This window comes from Schistocerca serialis, chromosome 7, assembly GCF_023864345.2.
Source record: "Schistocerca serialis cubense isolate TAMUIC-IGC-003099 chromosome 7, iqSchSeri2.2, whole genome shotgun sequence".
NCBI classification, from domain to species: domain Eukaryota; kingdom Metazoa; phylum Arthropoda; class Insecta; order Orthoptera; family Acrididae; genus Schistocerca; species Schistocerca serialis.
The window spans coordinates 48,901,730-48,917,457 of NC_064644.1; the positions used below are offsets into that span (position 1 = coordinate 48,901,730).

The 15,728-nt window shown below is 39.0% G+C and overlaps 1 long non-coding RNA gene across 1 annotated transcript in view; it reads left to right on the forward strand.

Moving 5' to 3' along the window:
• Positions 1–305: 305 nt before the first annotated feature.
• LOC126412728 (uncharacterized) overlaps positions 306–15,728 on the forward strand; it is a 37,671-nt gene continuing 22,248 nt past the window's right edge. Inside the window, exons 1-2 of the long non-coding RNA XR_007575332.1 lie at positions 306–441; positions 2,048–2,094. This is a non-coding gene — a long non-coding RNA (uncharacterized LOC126412728). The remainder of the gene's footprint in view (positions 442–2,047; positions 2,095–15,728) is intronic.

Here is a 15,728-nt window from a genome sequence, read left to right on the forward strand (position 1 = left end):
TTTTGCTTCTGAATAATAGCAATTTTAACAAATTTCTAATTTAACCTATATTGGTACCCACTTTTGCCATTAGTTCATTTTTTTTTTTTTATTTTACTTCTTGGCCATTCTTGTGTGAAGCTTTATTTGTGCAGATGATTGTTCCCTCTTGATGTGTGTTGACAGGGGAACTTTTTGGCAGCAAACGACACAGTCCTATTGCCTGGGCCCGGAGCAGAGGCATGTTTGCTTTTATCGGCGCGATGGCACTTCTGTCGTCGCACTGCATCTGGGTTGACTGGCAGTCTGCCACTCCTACCGGTCATGTTGTGTTGGCTCAAGTTCAGTAAAGTTGATAGTTTGAGGTGTGCCATTGCAGTGTGTTGCCATTTAAGTGGAAACCAGTAGTTGGATCTACTTGGTGAATTTAAAGAGCTCTGGAGGTTAAAGGCCAAGCCTGAGGTTTGTCCTTGTTAAACCTCTGTAACTATTCATTTAAACCTTGCACTCTTATAACTACTTCTCAGGACGTTAAGTTTAAGACCTCTTACTTATCAACACAAACAACCGAACCTTACCTTGATCCACAATCATTAGCTACTCCACTTCTTGTGAAATTTGGCTGCCCGTTCATTGCTAGCTATGATAGCCATCCTGTAGCTCTCAGCTTACTTTGAATTTTGGGCAATTTTATATTTATTAAAGGTTGTGTCAACATTTCTGCTAGTGTGTACCAGTTGAAGTACATCTCAATTGAATGTACTTCCAACTTATCATGAATTTTGGGCAATTGTATATTTATTAAAGATCATTTTTAATGTTTAGTTGGAATGTATGGGTGGGCATTTACATTTAAATTTTATATGTTCCCATTTTGTGTGTTTTGAGACACTGTCTGTTTTATTGCTTAACGTATTTTTTATTTTATTTTTTTTTTTATATTGAGGGTTACACGTCGCTAAGCGGCCCTCCAACAGCTAAAATCAGTGGCCTGGCTTGTCGTCATTCCTAAATTTGGATGAATGTTGTACAATTGTGTAATGGTTACCTGAGTTTGCAGACTTATTGTAATTCATTTGGTTGATAAAATTAATTGTTGAACTTGCTTCCAACCACGCCCAGTTGGTGCGACTTTTTCTTGTTTTTTGGGAACTTGTACTTCCGATTTTCATGCCCTGCTCTTAATAATACAATTGTTGAAGTTGGTTTTTAATGAAATGAGCCTGTTCAAGTTTTAGTGAGAATTGTGACTCTTTAGGTAAGTTTTTAAATTATAATGATAATATTGTTATTATGTAATAAAGGGTATTACATGAAACAACAAATGTGAAATATGTGGGTCCACCTTTCCTGTGTTTTCCTTAAAACTATTCCAAACCTGTTTGTGAGATATCAAATCCAATAAACTTTTGTGATGTGTGGAAACTCATTTCACCTATGCACTATCAATAGTTTCTAGCTGGTTGTCTCTCCAGGTGATGCATATTACTCCCTCGTCTGGTTATGGCTGCCCTGGCTAGGCTTTAAAAGCAGTCACTAGAGTGGCATCAAGAGAAACCTTCGAACAGTGCAGCACAAACAGTTTATGTATAGCCTTCTTGCAGTGTGAAGCTGGGGCCAGCGGTAGTGCTTGGAGGGACATGTGATGCAGATTGACATGACATCTGTTCCACGTTGTCGTTTACTCTTCTTTGCCAGGACTGAGTCAAAGGCAAAAGGTTTGATTCACCTATGGTGTGCACATCTCATTGTTCAGCTCTGAGCACCGATTGCCCGCTCTGTTTGAGTAGATGTTCATGGAGTCATCATGCACTTTGTTACCCGACTCTGTGTGATTCTAGGAAAATTTATCACCCTGTCTGCTGTGTGTATTTTTTGGAGTGACTTGTGTTAATCTGCTGACCAGGCTTCTCTCTACAAATTTCCCATGATTAGTGTTGTTATCACGACCTGTGTTGTGCCCAGCTTTCACACACAATTATATCAGGTGGTCAATGACTTATCTTTTTTTTATGTGAAATAACAAACTGTTTCTGAATTTTGATATTTTTTTTTCACTATGTTTTAGAAGCTGAAATGGTCTCCAGTATTATTGGTCATTACCACCAGCAAAAGGTAAGATCTTAACCAGTTGTTATTATATTCCTTCCTGGAAGAACTTACAGCTCCTTTTGAGTAGTTCTCTTTTACAGCTCACATTTTGAGCGAGGCTTATCTCCCAGGGTTTGTGACCTTATTGGAGAGGTTCTGTAAGTGCAATCTGTGTAATTCCAGGAGACATTTACGTTTGGTGTTTGTTGACAGCACCAACGAAACTGCTGGGAGAGCGTTCCATGTTGGAAGCTTCTTGCCATGTGGGCCTGGTTTGCTTAGGTCTGCGTGGATGTTTCTCAAACATTTCCCGGCACAGCTTGCTCTTTGTTCATGGTCACACGTCCTGACTGCCTTTGCTCAAACTGAGTACCTTATGTTATCTGACTTGCACTGTAAATGAAATTTTGTTGTTGACCAAGAAGCTTTTAGCTGATTAACTGGCTTCACACAGGGAATTTTCCCTTTAATGTTATTGTTCTCTTCAACCTTGTTTTAAATTTTATTTTAAATTATTTGGTGTAAACCCTTTGGGTAAGCCGTAAACACAAACTGTTCTCTCTTGTTAACTAGTTAATATTTATCCTTTGTGGGTCTGCCTAATGTCTTGGTTTTGACCTCACTTGCAGAAATTTATCTAAGAGCTCAGTTTCAGTTGTTTGTTGGTTTACATAATTTTTTTTTATTAATTTAAATTTTTTAAGGCCAATATTGTTAAAGTCTTATCATCTTGCATCACGTTTAAGGCCATTACAAGAGTAACTGTGTTATTCACCATTATGAATGCTCTTCAATTGTGTAAATTTAACATGGCAAATTAATTTGCAATTTTCCTATCTGTTTTTCTTAAACGGGACCAGTCATTACTTTGAAAAATAAATGTTTGTTGTCAAAAGGATAAATGATGTTAATTACAGGGGCCTAGTCCTTCCACGTCATTTCCCTGATCCTGATAACCTCCCAATTTCAATGGGAGAGATATGAGCACTACTTCATCTTCCATATTGTTAAACATCTCTTTTACTGAATACGTGCTAATAGCTCTTAAGATAAGCATTTCAGAGTCCACATTTACTAGACCTTTTGTTTTGAATGATCATTCCTGTCATATCCCTGAATACCAATCATTCCTCCTAAGACACCTTGTACGTGTAAAAACAGTCGACAAAAAATACACACTTACTGTGCTACAATAATGATATAGGCTGAAGCAATGAATTAAAATTTTACCAATACTGAGATTTGAAAACTGGTCTCCTGCTTATTAAGCATATGCATTAACTGCTGCGCCACAGCAGCACTGCAGCTGCACAGATTACCCTAATACTTCTCTCTCACCCCTCACCTTGCCCCTCCTCCCCCCTCACCGGCATAAATTCCAATTCATGCCTCTGCCCACTACTACTCCCCTTATGAACTCGCACCAGTATTGCACAGGGTCTCCAATACTGGAATAGGACCATAGCAATGGGCGAAAAGGGGTTAATCCTGCCTGAGCCTCAGGTGTAGTTTCAAATCCAGGCACTTGTTCAAATTTTAATTCATTGCTTCAGCCTACATCATTATCGTAGATAAAGGAGAGTCTCAACATACCTCAGAAACAACTGTCATCATTAACACATACATAAAAAAAAGTTTTGCATCACCCCAGTTCCCAGAACTACTAAAGATAGATACAGACTGTGGATATTTTATCACAGACACAGTCCCTTTGTCTGTTCAGAGATGTAACTAAATCCAAAGAAAGATGTAAACAACCATACATGAGCAGCACCTGTTAGATGGAGTGGGTCCGACAGACTATCAGTTCCAGTCATTCCACCAGAAAGGAGGTACATAGCTCATGTTGTCTGTAGTTCAACCATGCCTAGAGAGTCAATACCGCGGTTCGATCGCATCTGTATTGTTACTTTGTGCCAGGAAGGGCTCTCAACAAGGGAAGTGTCCAGGCATCTCGGAGTGAACCAAAGTGATGTTTTTCGGACATGGAGGAGATACAGAGAGACAGGAACTGCCTCGCTCAGGTCGCCCAAGGGCTATTACTGCAGTGGATAACCACTACCTACGCATTATGGCTCGGAGGAGCCCTAACAGCAACATCACCATGTTGAATAATGCTTTTTGAGCAGCCACTGGACATCATGTTACAACTCAAACTGTGCACAATAGGCTGCATGATGCGCAACTTCACTCCCAACGTCCATGGCGAGGTCCATCTTTGGAACCACAATACCATTCAGCGAGATACAGATATAACCAACAACAAGCCTAATGGACCGCTCAGGATTGGCATCACGTTCTCTTCACTGATGAGTGTTGCATATGCCTTCAACCAGACAATCGCCGGTGACATGTTTGGAGGCAACCCAGTCAGGCCAAATGCCTTAGACACACTGTCCATTAGTGCAACGTGGAGGTTCCCTACTGTTTTGGGGTGGCATTATGTGGAGCCGACATATGACGCTAGTGGTCATGCAGGCGCCATAATGGCTGTATCGTATGTGAATGCCATCCTTCGACCGATAGTGCAACCATATCAGCAGCACATTCTCGAGGCATTTGTCTTCATGGACAACAATTCATGCTCCCATTGTTCACATCTTGTGAATGACTTCCTCCAAGATAACGACATCGCTCAACTAGAGTGGCCAGCATGTTCTGTATACATGGACCCTATCGAACACACCTGCGATGGATTGAAAAGGACTGTTTATGGACGACGTGATCCACCAATCACTCAGAGATCTACGCCGAATCATCGTTGAGGAGTGGGACAATCTGGACCAACATTACCTTGATGAACTTGTGGATAGTATGCCACGATCAATACATGCATCCATCAATGCAAGAGGACGTGCTACTGGATATTAGAGGTACCAGGCTGTACAGCAATCTGGACCACCACCTCTGGTGGTCTCACTGCATGGTGGTAACACATGCAATGTGTGGTTTTCATGAGTAATAAAAAGGATGGAAATGATGTTTATGTTGGTCTCTATTCCAATTTTCTGTACAGGTTCCAGAAACGAGGTGATGCAATACTTTTTTTGATTTGTGTATATCAATACATCACCCACAAATCCTATGACTGTTCTTGATTTTTCTGAAGTCTTGCCCCTGTTGCCATACAATGTTGGAACTGCCTCTTTGCTGCCTTTACTTTTCCTAAAGCCAAACTGATTGTCATGTAGTACCTCCTCAATTTTTGTTTCTATTCTTCTGTATATTAATCTTGTAGGCAACTTGTATGCATCAGACGTTAAGCTGATTGTGTGACAGATCTTGCATTTATCTGCCTTTGCTGTCTTTGAGACTGTGTGTTTTATAAGTTTTTGTAGTTGTTTGTTACATTGTAGATTCTGCACATCACCTTGAATAGTCATTTGGTTGCCACTTCTTCCTATGATTTTAGAAACTATGAAGGGGTGTTATCATCCCTTCTGCCTTAGTTGATTGCAAATCTCCTACAGTTTTGTTAAATTCTGTCTAACTCTGGATTCCTTATGTTTCCTAATCAATTCCCATCAGGTAAGTTCTCCCTCTCAGTGAGGACTTCAGTGTACTCTTTCCACATACGTGCATTCTCCTCTCCATTTAACTATGGAATCTGCATTGCATGTTAATGCTGACACCATTATTTTAAATTCTATCAAAGGTTTTTTTTTTACATGCTAAATCTGTTCTTCCACAAACCACTCATTTTTTCATACTTTTCCAGCATCCATTCCGCTTTGGCTTCTGTAACATTGATGTAATAAAAATGATGATGTTTTATGTTATCTATCTAAAATACTTCATTCAAATATGTATAATTAATAGCCATCTGAATAACAGTGAATGAAAATAATGATAAGGTGGAAATATATATCGCAATCAAACTGTATTGCAGTCACTTCTATTGTTGGAACAATCAATGCAGTCAGCGAGGATAAAATGTTGCATCCATTTATCTTAGCCTATTTTCTCTCACAGTTGCTTAAGCCAAAAAATCACAGAATGCCATAAAACTAATAATAATAATTTCAACAGAAGAAGACATCACTTAACAACGGGTAAATTCACATCACTAGATAAAAATGAGAAATACATATACACTCATTTACCTTCATTTTAATGATTCTAAAAATGCATCTGGACAGTACTGAATGAATCGCTACATCCCTGAGCACTGTGCACCACTCTCATAAAAACATATTATGCATATAATATGTACTTTAATGTGAGCAGTCAGAATTGCATCCTGTACATACCAATGCAAATATCAGAAAAAAGTGAAGACAGAAGTCCAAAAACTCATACATTGGCAGTTGACAAATGATACACAAAATTTATTCAGTGATGTAATATTAAAAGTTCTAGTAGCTTCTGTGCTTCAAAGATTAATTACTGAATAAAACACGTCAATATTCAAGAAAAATAGTATATTACACTTCCCTGTACTTACTACGTATTTCAATCCCAAGTGACTTACATTGCTGTATTCCTGTTTTTCCCAAAACATTTTTCCACTTCTTTTCTTGATCAGTTTCAGAATTTCCTGTATTACCCAAGCTTGCACCACCACTACCTCCTTTATACCTGTATTTGTCCGTCTAGCTTCTTTTAGTAACGCTGATTTCTCTTCAACTGAACTGCCTACCGTGCTATTCATTATCGCAGTACCTACAGCCTTAGAGAATTTCAAATGCATCTCATCTTTCATCAGTGCTTCAGTATCCTACTTATTTCTACATTGATTGTTCCAGGCAAATCTATTAAGCGTCAGTTTACTCTCTATCATTACCAAATTGTAATTTGAATCTGTATCTACTCCTAGTACACCTTACAATCCAAGATCCGATTTCAGAATCTCTGTCTGACCATGAGGTAATCCAATTGGCATCTTCCCATCTCTCCAGGTCTTTTCCATGTATACATGCTCCTCTCATGTTTATTTAACAGTGTGTTTGCTATTACTGACTGAAATTTATTGCAAAATTCAATTAGTCTTTGCCCTGTCTCATTCCTACTATGAAGCCCATGTTCTGCCACAACTATGTCTTCTGTTGCTTCCCCTTCTACCACATTCCAGTCCCCCATTTACAGGAAACATTCCTCACACACAAAGAAAGAAAATACGTTATGTGGACATTTGTCCAGAAACGCTTACTTTCCATGTTAGAGCTCATTTTATTACTTCTCTTCAAATCACATTAATCATGGAATGGAAACACACAGCAACAGAACGTACCAGTGTGACTTCAAACACTTTGTTACAGGAAATGTTCAAAATGTCCTCCGTTAGCGAGGATACATGCATCCACCCTCCGTCGCATGGAATCCCTGTTGCAGCCCTGGAGAATGGCGTATTGTATCACAGCCGTCCACAATACGAGCACGAAGAGTCTCCACATTTGGTACCGGGGTTGTGTAGACAAGAGCTTTCAAATGCCCCCATAAATGACAGTCAAGAGGGTTGAGGTCAGGCGAGCGTGGAGGCCATGGAATTGGTCCGCCTCTAACAATCCATCGGTCACCGAATCTGTTGTTGAGAAGCGTACGAACACTTCGACTGAAATGTGCAGGAGCTCCATCGTCTAAGGTATTTGTTGTGAACATTCCAAAGAGACATGACTTAATTCCACAGTCCTGTGTAAATGAAGCTATCTCACAAACGAACTCTAAGTTAGCAAAGTTGTGTAAGCATTTTAAAAATACTTGTGTTGTAGATGTAAGCAGTTTTGGACGAGATTTATTTACAAGACACGGTATGCACCTGAACAGATCAGGAAAAAAAGCATTAGGTACCCTCTTAAAAACAAAAATATTGGAAGAAGTCCACAAATGTACCCCAAAGTTGGAACCAATCGCACTTGAATGGCTCCAACCATCAAGTCAGACTCGGTTTCAAACTCAAATGTTTCAGGAAATTGTTAGTAATGAACGTACTGTGTCTGTAGCTACCGATAATTTTTTAGGCAAAAGTTTAGATCTGTCTCTAATTCCAAAGAAATGACGATTTTTCACCAAAATGTGGGAGGACTTGGTAATAAAGTAAATGACATTACTGTTCTGTTAGAGGAACCACAAGGAATAAAAGATACTGATGTATTATGTTTTAGTGAACATCATGTGAAGGATATTGAAAGGTTGCAACTAAGTGGTTACTGTCAGGCAACGCATTACTCTAGAACCATCATGGAAAAAGGTGGCGTGGTAATTTATGTAAAAAACAACATATCTTACAATGCATTAGATTTAAAGAGCCATTGTATAGAGCAACAAATTGAAGTATGTGGTGTTGAGATTACTGTAAATGACTTCACGGCTGTAGTGTTAGCACTGTATAGATCTCCCTCAGGGAATTTGAATGTATTTCTTAAGCACTTAGATTCTTTATTATCCATACTGTACTCAAAGTCCAAGAACTTGATAATTACTGGTGACTTTAATGTTGATTTCCTAAATGAGAGCAATAGTAAAGCTGATTTAGTACATTTAATGGAGTCTTATAATCTGATGGCAATAGTAGATTTCCCAACTAGGATTACTGTTAACAGTAAAAATCTGATAGATAATATATTTATAGATAAGTCTACATGGAATGAGATCACTGTACATCCAATCACTGGCCTTTCTGATCATGGTGGTCAATTGCTTAGGCTCAATTACATCAGTGTGTGCAACAGTTCCGAGCATTCTTGGAAATCTTTTAGAATAATAAATGAACAGGACCTTAAAAAATTCAATGATAGCCTAAAAGAGATAGACTGGAGCCGAGTTTATAGGGAAACAGATGTAAACAAAAAGTACAATTCATTTTTAAATGAATTCATGTCTGTATTTGAGTCCATCTTTCCCAAAAAAGTAGTTAGAAATAGTCATATAGGCAATGCCAAGAAGTCTTGGATCACTACAGGGATAATAACATCTTGTAGAACAAAGAGGCTTTTATACAGTTCTCTCAGGACTTGTAATGATCCAAAGAAACGACAACACTACAAACTTTACTGTAGCATTCTCAAGAAGGTTATAAATAAATCTAAAAGTATGTGCATAAAATCAGAAATTGAAAGCTCAGAAAATAAAATTAAAACTATATGGAATGTAATAAAGAGGGAAACTGGCAGGACAACAGGGAACATGTCTCAGGTAGAGATTAATACAGGGGACAGTATCATAAAGAAACCTGAGTTGGTTGCAGAAATATTTAATAACCACTTTTTGAGAGCAGCAGAGAAGACAGGCTGTAATGGTTCTATGGAAGAATCATTGTCCCTCTTACAGAAAGCTATTAGCAACAGAATCCCACAGTTATCCTTACCTCCAGTTACTGTAAGCGAAGTCATAAGAGTAATTAGATCATTAAAAAATAAAAATTCTGCTGGTGTGGACAATATTTCTAGTAAAATACTGAAACACTGTTATAAATTTGTTAGTCCCGTCTTATGCAACATATTCAATGCATCCCTACAAGATGGGATTGTCCCTGACAGACTTAAGTTGGCTGTAGTGATTCCTCTCTTTAAAAAAGGGGATAAAAGCATTGTTACAAACTATCGCCCAATATCCCTATTAACTACCTTCTCGAAAATTCTAGAAAAACTCATGCACAGGAGGATTGTAGACCATCTCAACTTCCACAGTATCTTAAGCAAAAATCAGTTTGGGTTTCGTGCCGGTCTTTGTACTGAACAGGCAATATTCTCTTTCAGCAACCAAGTTTTGGAAGCCATTAACAAAAAAATGTCTCCAGTGGGTATTTTTTGTGATCTTACGAAAGCCTTTGACTGTGTAAACCACCAAATTCTTTGGAAAAAGGTAGAATACTATGGTTTAGGTGGTACTGTTGGCTTGTGGCTACAATCATATCTACAGAATCGGAAGCAGACTGTAATGCTAAATGGCTCTTCTGGAGAACCTGCCTCGTCTGAATGGGGCCCGATAACATGTGGTGTGCCTCAAGGCTCCGTTTTGGGCCCACTGCTTTTCCTCATCTTTATTAATGATCTTCCTCTTTGTTCTGAGACAAACAGCAAATTTACCCTGTTTGCCGATGATACCACAATTCTAATTGACGATTTGATTGATCATGATCTTGAAAAAACTACAAATACTGTTTTTAATGACATCTTAAATTGGTTCTCCTCAAATGGTCTCTCGCTCAATGCAGATAAAACTCATTATATGAGGTTCCATACATCACAAAGTAATCCCGATGAAATTAACATAAAATGTAGAGATCAACCAATACAGAAAGTTGAAGACACAAAATTCCTGGGTGCTTACATAGACAGTAAATGTAATTGGTCGGTTCACATTCTTCATCTATGTAAAAAACTTAGCTCGGCAACATTTGCATTACGGGTAATTTCTTCAGTGGCTGAAGTTGACACTATTAAGGTTGCCTACTTTGGCTACTTCCACTCATTGATGTCATATGCTATCATATTCTGGGGGAACCAACCACTTGCAAAAAAAGTTTTCACCATCCAAAAAAAAGCAATCAGAATAATGTGTGGGGTCCATCAAAGACACTCTTGCAGGCACTTGTTTCGGAAGATAGGTATCCTAACAACTGCCTCACAGTATATTTTTTCCTTGCTGACCTTTGTGTGCAAAAATTATTCCATCTACCAAGACAACAGTAAATTCCATGGTTATAACACCAGAAACAAAAACAATCTACATTTAGAAATGAAACGTCTCACTCTGGTACAAAAAGGAGTTTACTACTCCAGCATTAAGCTGTTCAATGCTCTACCACTACATATCAAATGTGTTCATACAGAACTGCCAAAATTTAAACAAGTTCTCAAAGATTACCTGACAGAGAAATCTTATTATACTGTGGATGAATACCTGAAAGAAAATGTATACCATCACTAAACTTATTGTGTCTAGAAGTAGTTCAATTGATTTTATTGTGCATTTGGGCATTAGCGCACTTTTTGTAACAACAGGTTGGCTGTACATGTATTTACTCTTGTAGGTCTAATATCTGATTTAACTTTGTGCTCTTATCTTTAACCTTTATTTGAAACTCCTTTTTCTGTCAAATGGTAGTTATGTTATCTAGCTGACATTGTATCTGTTACTTTATTTATAGTATGTCTTACTTAAACTATGTACAATTTTCCATTGAATTGCCCTTGTATTTATTGTAAGTTTAAATTGAAACCTGTACAATTTGACACGTTCCATATCCTTGTGATTGACTCACTAACTGGATCTACGGAACAAGAAATAAATAAATAAATAATAAATAAATAAATAAATGAACCACATGTTGTGTTGTACTTGTAAAGGCACATGTTCTAGCAGCACAGGTAGAGTATCCCGTATGAAATCATGATAATGTGCTCCTTTGAGCGTAGGTGGAAGAACATGGGGCCCAATCAAGACATCACCAACAATGCCTGCCCAAACGTTCAGAGAAAATCTGTGTTGATGACGTCATTGCACAATTGCGTGCGGATTCTCGTCAGCCCACACATGTTGATTGTGAAAATTTACAATTTGATCACATTGGAATGAAGCCTCATCCGTAAAGAGAACATTTGCACTGAAATGAGGATTGACACATTGTTGGATGAACCATTCGCAGAAGTGTACCCGTGGAGTCCAATCAACTGCTGATAGTGCCTGCACACGCTGTACATTGTACAGAAACAACTGGTTCTCCCGTAGCACTCTCCATACAGTGACGTGGTCAACGTTACCTTGTACAGCAGCAACTTCTCTGACGCTGACATTAGGGTTATCGTCAACTGCATGAAGAATTGCCTCATCCATTGCAAGTGTCCTTGTCGTTCTAGGTCTTCCCCAGTCGCGAGTCATAGGCTGGAATGTTCTGTGCTCCCTAAGACGCCGATCAATTGCTTCGAACGTCTTCTTGTCGGGACACCTTCATTCTGGAAATCTGTCTCAATACAAACGTATCGCGACACGGCTATTGCCCCGTGCTAATCCATACATCAAATGGGCATCTGGCAACTCCGCATTTGTAAACGTTGCACTGACTGCAAAACCACATTCGTGATGAACACTAACCCTTTTGATGCTACGTACTGATGTGCTTGATGCTAGTACTGTAGAGCAATGAGTCGCATGTCAACACAAGCACTGAAGTCAACATTACCTTCCTTCAACTGGGCCAACTGGCAGTGAATCGAGGAAGTACAGTACATACTGACAAAACTAAAATGAGTTCTAACATGGAAATTAAGCGTTTCCAGACACATGTCCACATAACATCTTTTCTTTATTTGCGTGTGAGGAATGTTTCCTGAAATTTTGGCTGTACCTTTTTGTAACACCCTGTATATTAAATTTTCACCTCCCTTCACATGCTTAGTTATCCATTCAGTCAGTATCCTCATACACTTTTTCCAATCTTTTCATTTCTGTTAGTGACATTGGTGTATATAGATGAATTATCAATGTTGGCATTGGTTTGCTCGAGTCTGCTGAAAACATACCTATCACTGAACTCTTTACAGTAACTCGCTCTCTGCCCTACCTTCCTATTTGTAACAAGCCCTGCTCCTGTTTTATCAGTTTCTGCTGCTGATGATATTATCCTATATTTTTCTGACCAGAAATCCTTATCTTCCATCCATTTCACTTCAATGAGCCAAACTTTATCTAGATTGAGCCTTTGCTTTCCCTTTTCACATTTTCTAGCTTCCCTACCAAGAACAATTTTCTGACATTCCATGATCCAACAGTAGTCTGTTACCTCCGGTTGCAATTCAAATCTTTCTCTCATGGTCCCCTCCCCCTTGGCGGAACCTTCCCATAGAACCAAATGGGGAATTAATCAGAAAACTGCCATCTGAGAAATCATCATGTCAGTTTCTCAATTATATTGAAGCGCATCCTGTGGATACAATTTGAGGGTCATTAATTCACTGGTTTCCATTGCCTTCTGCATCCTCATGTTGTTCATCATTGCTGATTCTTCGACCTGGGCAGTTTCCCACCCCTAGAGCAAGAGGTTGCCCTGAAACTAAGTCTCCTCCTCCATCCTCTTTGAGAAGGCCTTTGGTAGAACAAGGGCGACTTCTTATGCCAGATGTCTTCAGCCGCCATTGCTGATATTTATTCAAAGTTTAAGCAGCCACTGGATTCTAACCTGATTCCCAGGACAGGATTAAAACTGTTAATGGTATAGTTATCCCACCTTGTGATGTTTGCAGCTGATCGATCATCCAGTTGTAAGATCTACGCTTGTGTTCCATTCTACAGTGGTAGCACATACAGTAGGGACACCTGAAAAATATGTGAAAAAACAGTGACCCTGTATCATAGTTACTGTAGGCTCCTTTCAAGTATGAAGGTTATTCAGAAAGTAAGATCCAATTTATTATAAAACACAAACCATCACAGATCGTTTTCAAAAAACTGTTAATTAATTCCTCACATGGTTCTCTATTTTTCTACATCATTTCCACATATGTTTAAACACTTGTCATAATGTTCGAAAAGCTTCTGTATCCCAAAGTCACATATGTCTGCCGCTTATGAGAATAACCACATATTAACTGCTTCTTTCATCTCGCAATCTGTTGTGAAGCATTTGCCAACAAGAAACTCCTTCAGGTAGTGGAACAAGTGAAAATCTCTCAGTGGAAGTCTGGACTGTATGGTGGGTGGGCAATCTGTTCCCATTTCAAATATCTGATCAGATTTTGGGTGTTTATGGCAGAATGGGATGTGGCATTGTCATGTAATAACAAAACTCCAAATTTCGGAAGGCTATGTCACTTATTTTGTATTGCACTTCGAAGTTTAGTCAGGGCAGTGCAGTAAGTGACTGTGTATATTGACCCTTGCTACATGAACTAACTCTGCCAACATGACTCCACTTCGATCCCAATACACAGCTGCCATAAGCTTGCCGTGTTGAGCTTGTTAGCTTGGCCTTAACTTTGACTAGTGATGTTGTGTGATGCCATTACTTTGATTGTTGTCTAGACTCTGGAATCATGTGAGAAACTGTCTCATTCCCTGTTACAATGTTCTATAAAAATTGATCACCTTCCTTGTAATATCAGTCCAAAAAAATTCAAGAGCACAAGTCATTCTTCCCATTTCGCATTTTTTAGTAAGCAGGCTGGGAATCCAATGTGTGGACAATTTGTGAAACTGCTACTTTTTAGAAACAATTTTGTGTGAAGTTGTTCTATCCACTTTCAGAAATTCCAATTCTAAAGTTGAAATTGTGAATTGCCAGCCTACACGAATCTTTCCATCCACTGTTTTGGCCAAATCTTGTAAGATCACTGATTGTTGGTCTGATCCTGTTTCATCATGGGCATTTCCCTTTATGTCTTTGGAAGCTCTCACCCACTTATGCACTTTGCTGTCACTTGTAGTATTGGGGCCATACCACTCACTCATCTGTCGATGAATTTCCGCTGTTGCAATATTCTTTGCTGTCGAAAATTGAATCACTGACTGTATTTCACAGTTGGAGGACTAATCAACTGTATTAAACATTTTGAGCAGACACTGAAAACAGCGTACTCCGACAATACCAATGCAAATAGCTTCGTTTGAAAGGCAGGACATGCCAGAAGTTTGTGCACCTGTGTGTTTCAATGTTCATACAATGTTCAATTAGCTGTGGCAATTTACTTTCTAAATAAAGCTCATATCTCGTCTCTAAACTAAATGACTGTCACAGGACACTATGCATTCTCCCCCCTGCCCCACCCTCCCTTCATACTACACCTAGCAACCTACGATCCTGTCAATTTCCACAATGTCCCTGCACACTTCCACACACAGCACTTCACCCAAGCCTACCCTGCTATCTCCCCCCCCCCCTCCCTCCCTCCCTCTTACCACCCCCACAACTCTTCTGCCTCCTATCCACCCCAACCGTGATCCCTATTCACTGCAGCCAGACCTCAGCACCTAAAGATGAGTGGACACGTGTGTGTGAGCTGCGCAGTTATTTGTTTGAATATGTCTGTTTTTTTCTTCCTAAAACTTAAGAATGACTTTATTTTTTAATGTGCCCGTCTGCTTTTAGACGCTTCCTCTATGTGGTGTGTAGCAGTCAATCCTAATTTGTTTAATGCACTAACATTATAATGTTTTCTGTTGCATGCTCCTATGCACCACACATCTGTCAGCTATACGTGAGTGGTTGTCTTTCCTTTATTTTACATACAGTAAGACCACTATAGTCTGGCAAATCTGGTAGTCCAGCATTCATCAGAAATTTTCCTCCAACTTTAGCTTGGCTTGGTCGGTAGTCCAGTCGGTGCCTTTCAAAAACATCACAATTCAGCATGGTGCCTCGCCAGTAACAATTGTCTGTCTCACTGAGAGATTATATTCTTGCCACAATAATCTGATTACATTGTTAGGTTTGTGCTATGGTCAACGACTCTTCATCTGCTAGATCTGGTTTTACAGTATTTACATTTCCCCCACTGCTGTGCAGTTTTACTTAAAGGGTATTTAAGAAAGTCACTATACAGTATCAACAATCAGCTACTTGTACACTGTCAAATAGAGAACAACACAGTAAACAGTTTGTAGGTACAGTAAAATGTTTTCCAAACAGAGCCTTAAAAACAATATCGCAAACATGCGATGTTGACAATCCACCAAAAACTGAATGTCATAAGAAGATTGGAAAAAGATGAGAATTGAACAATAAT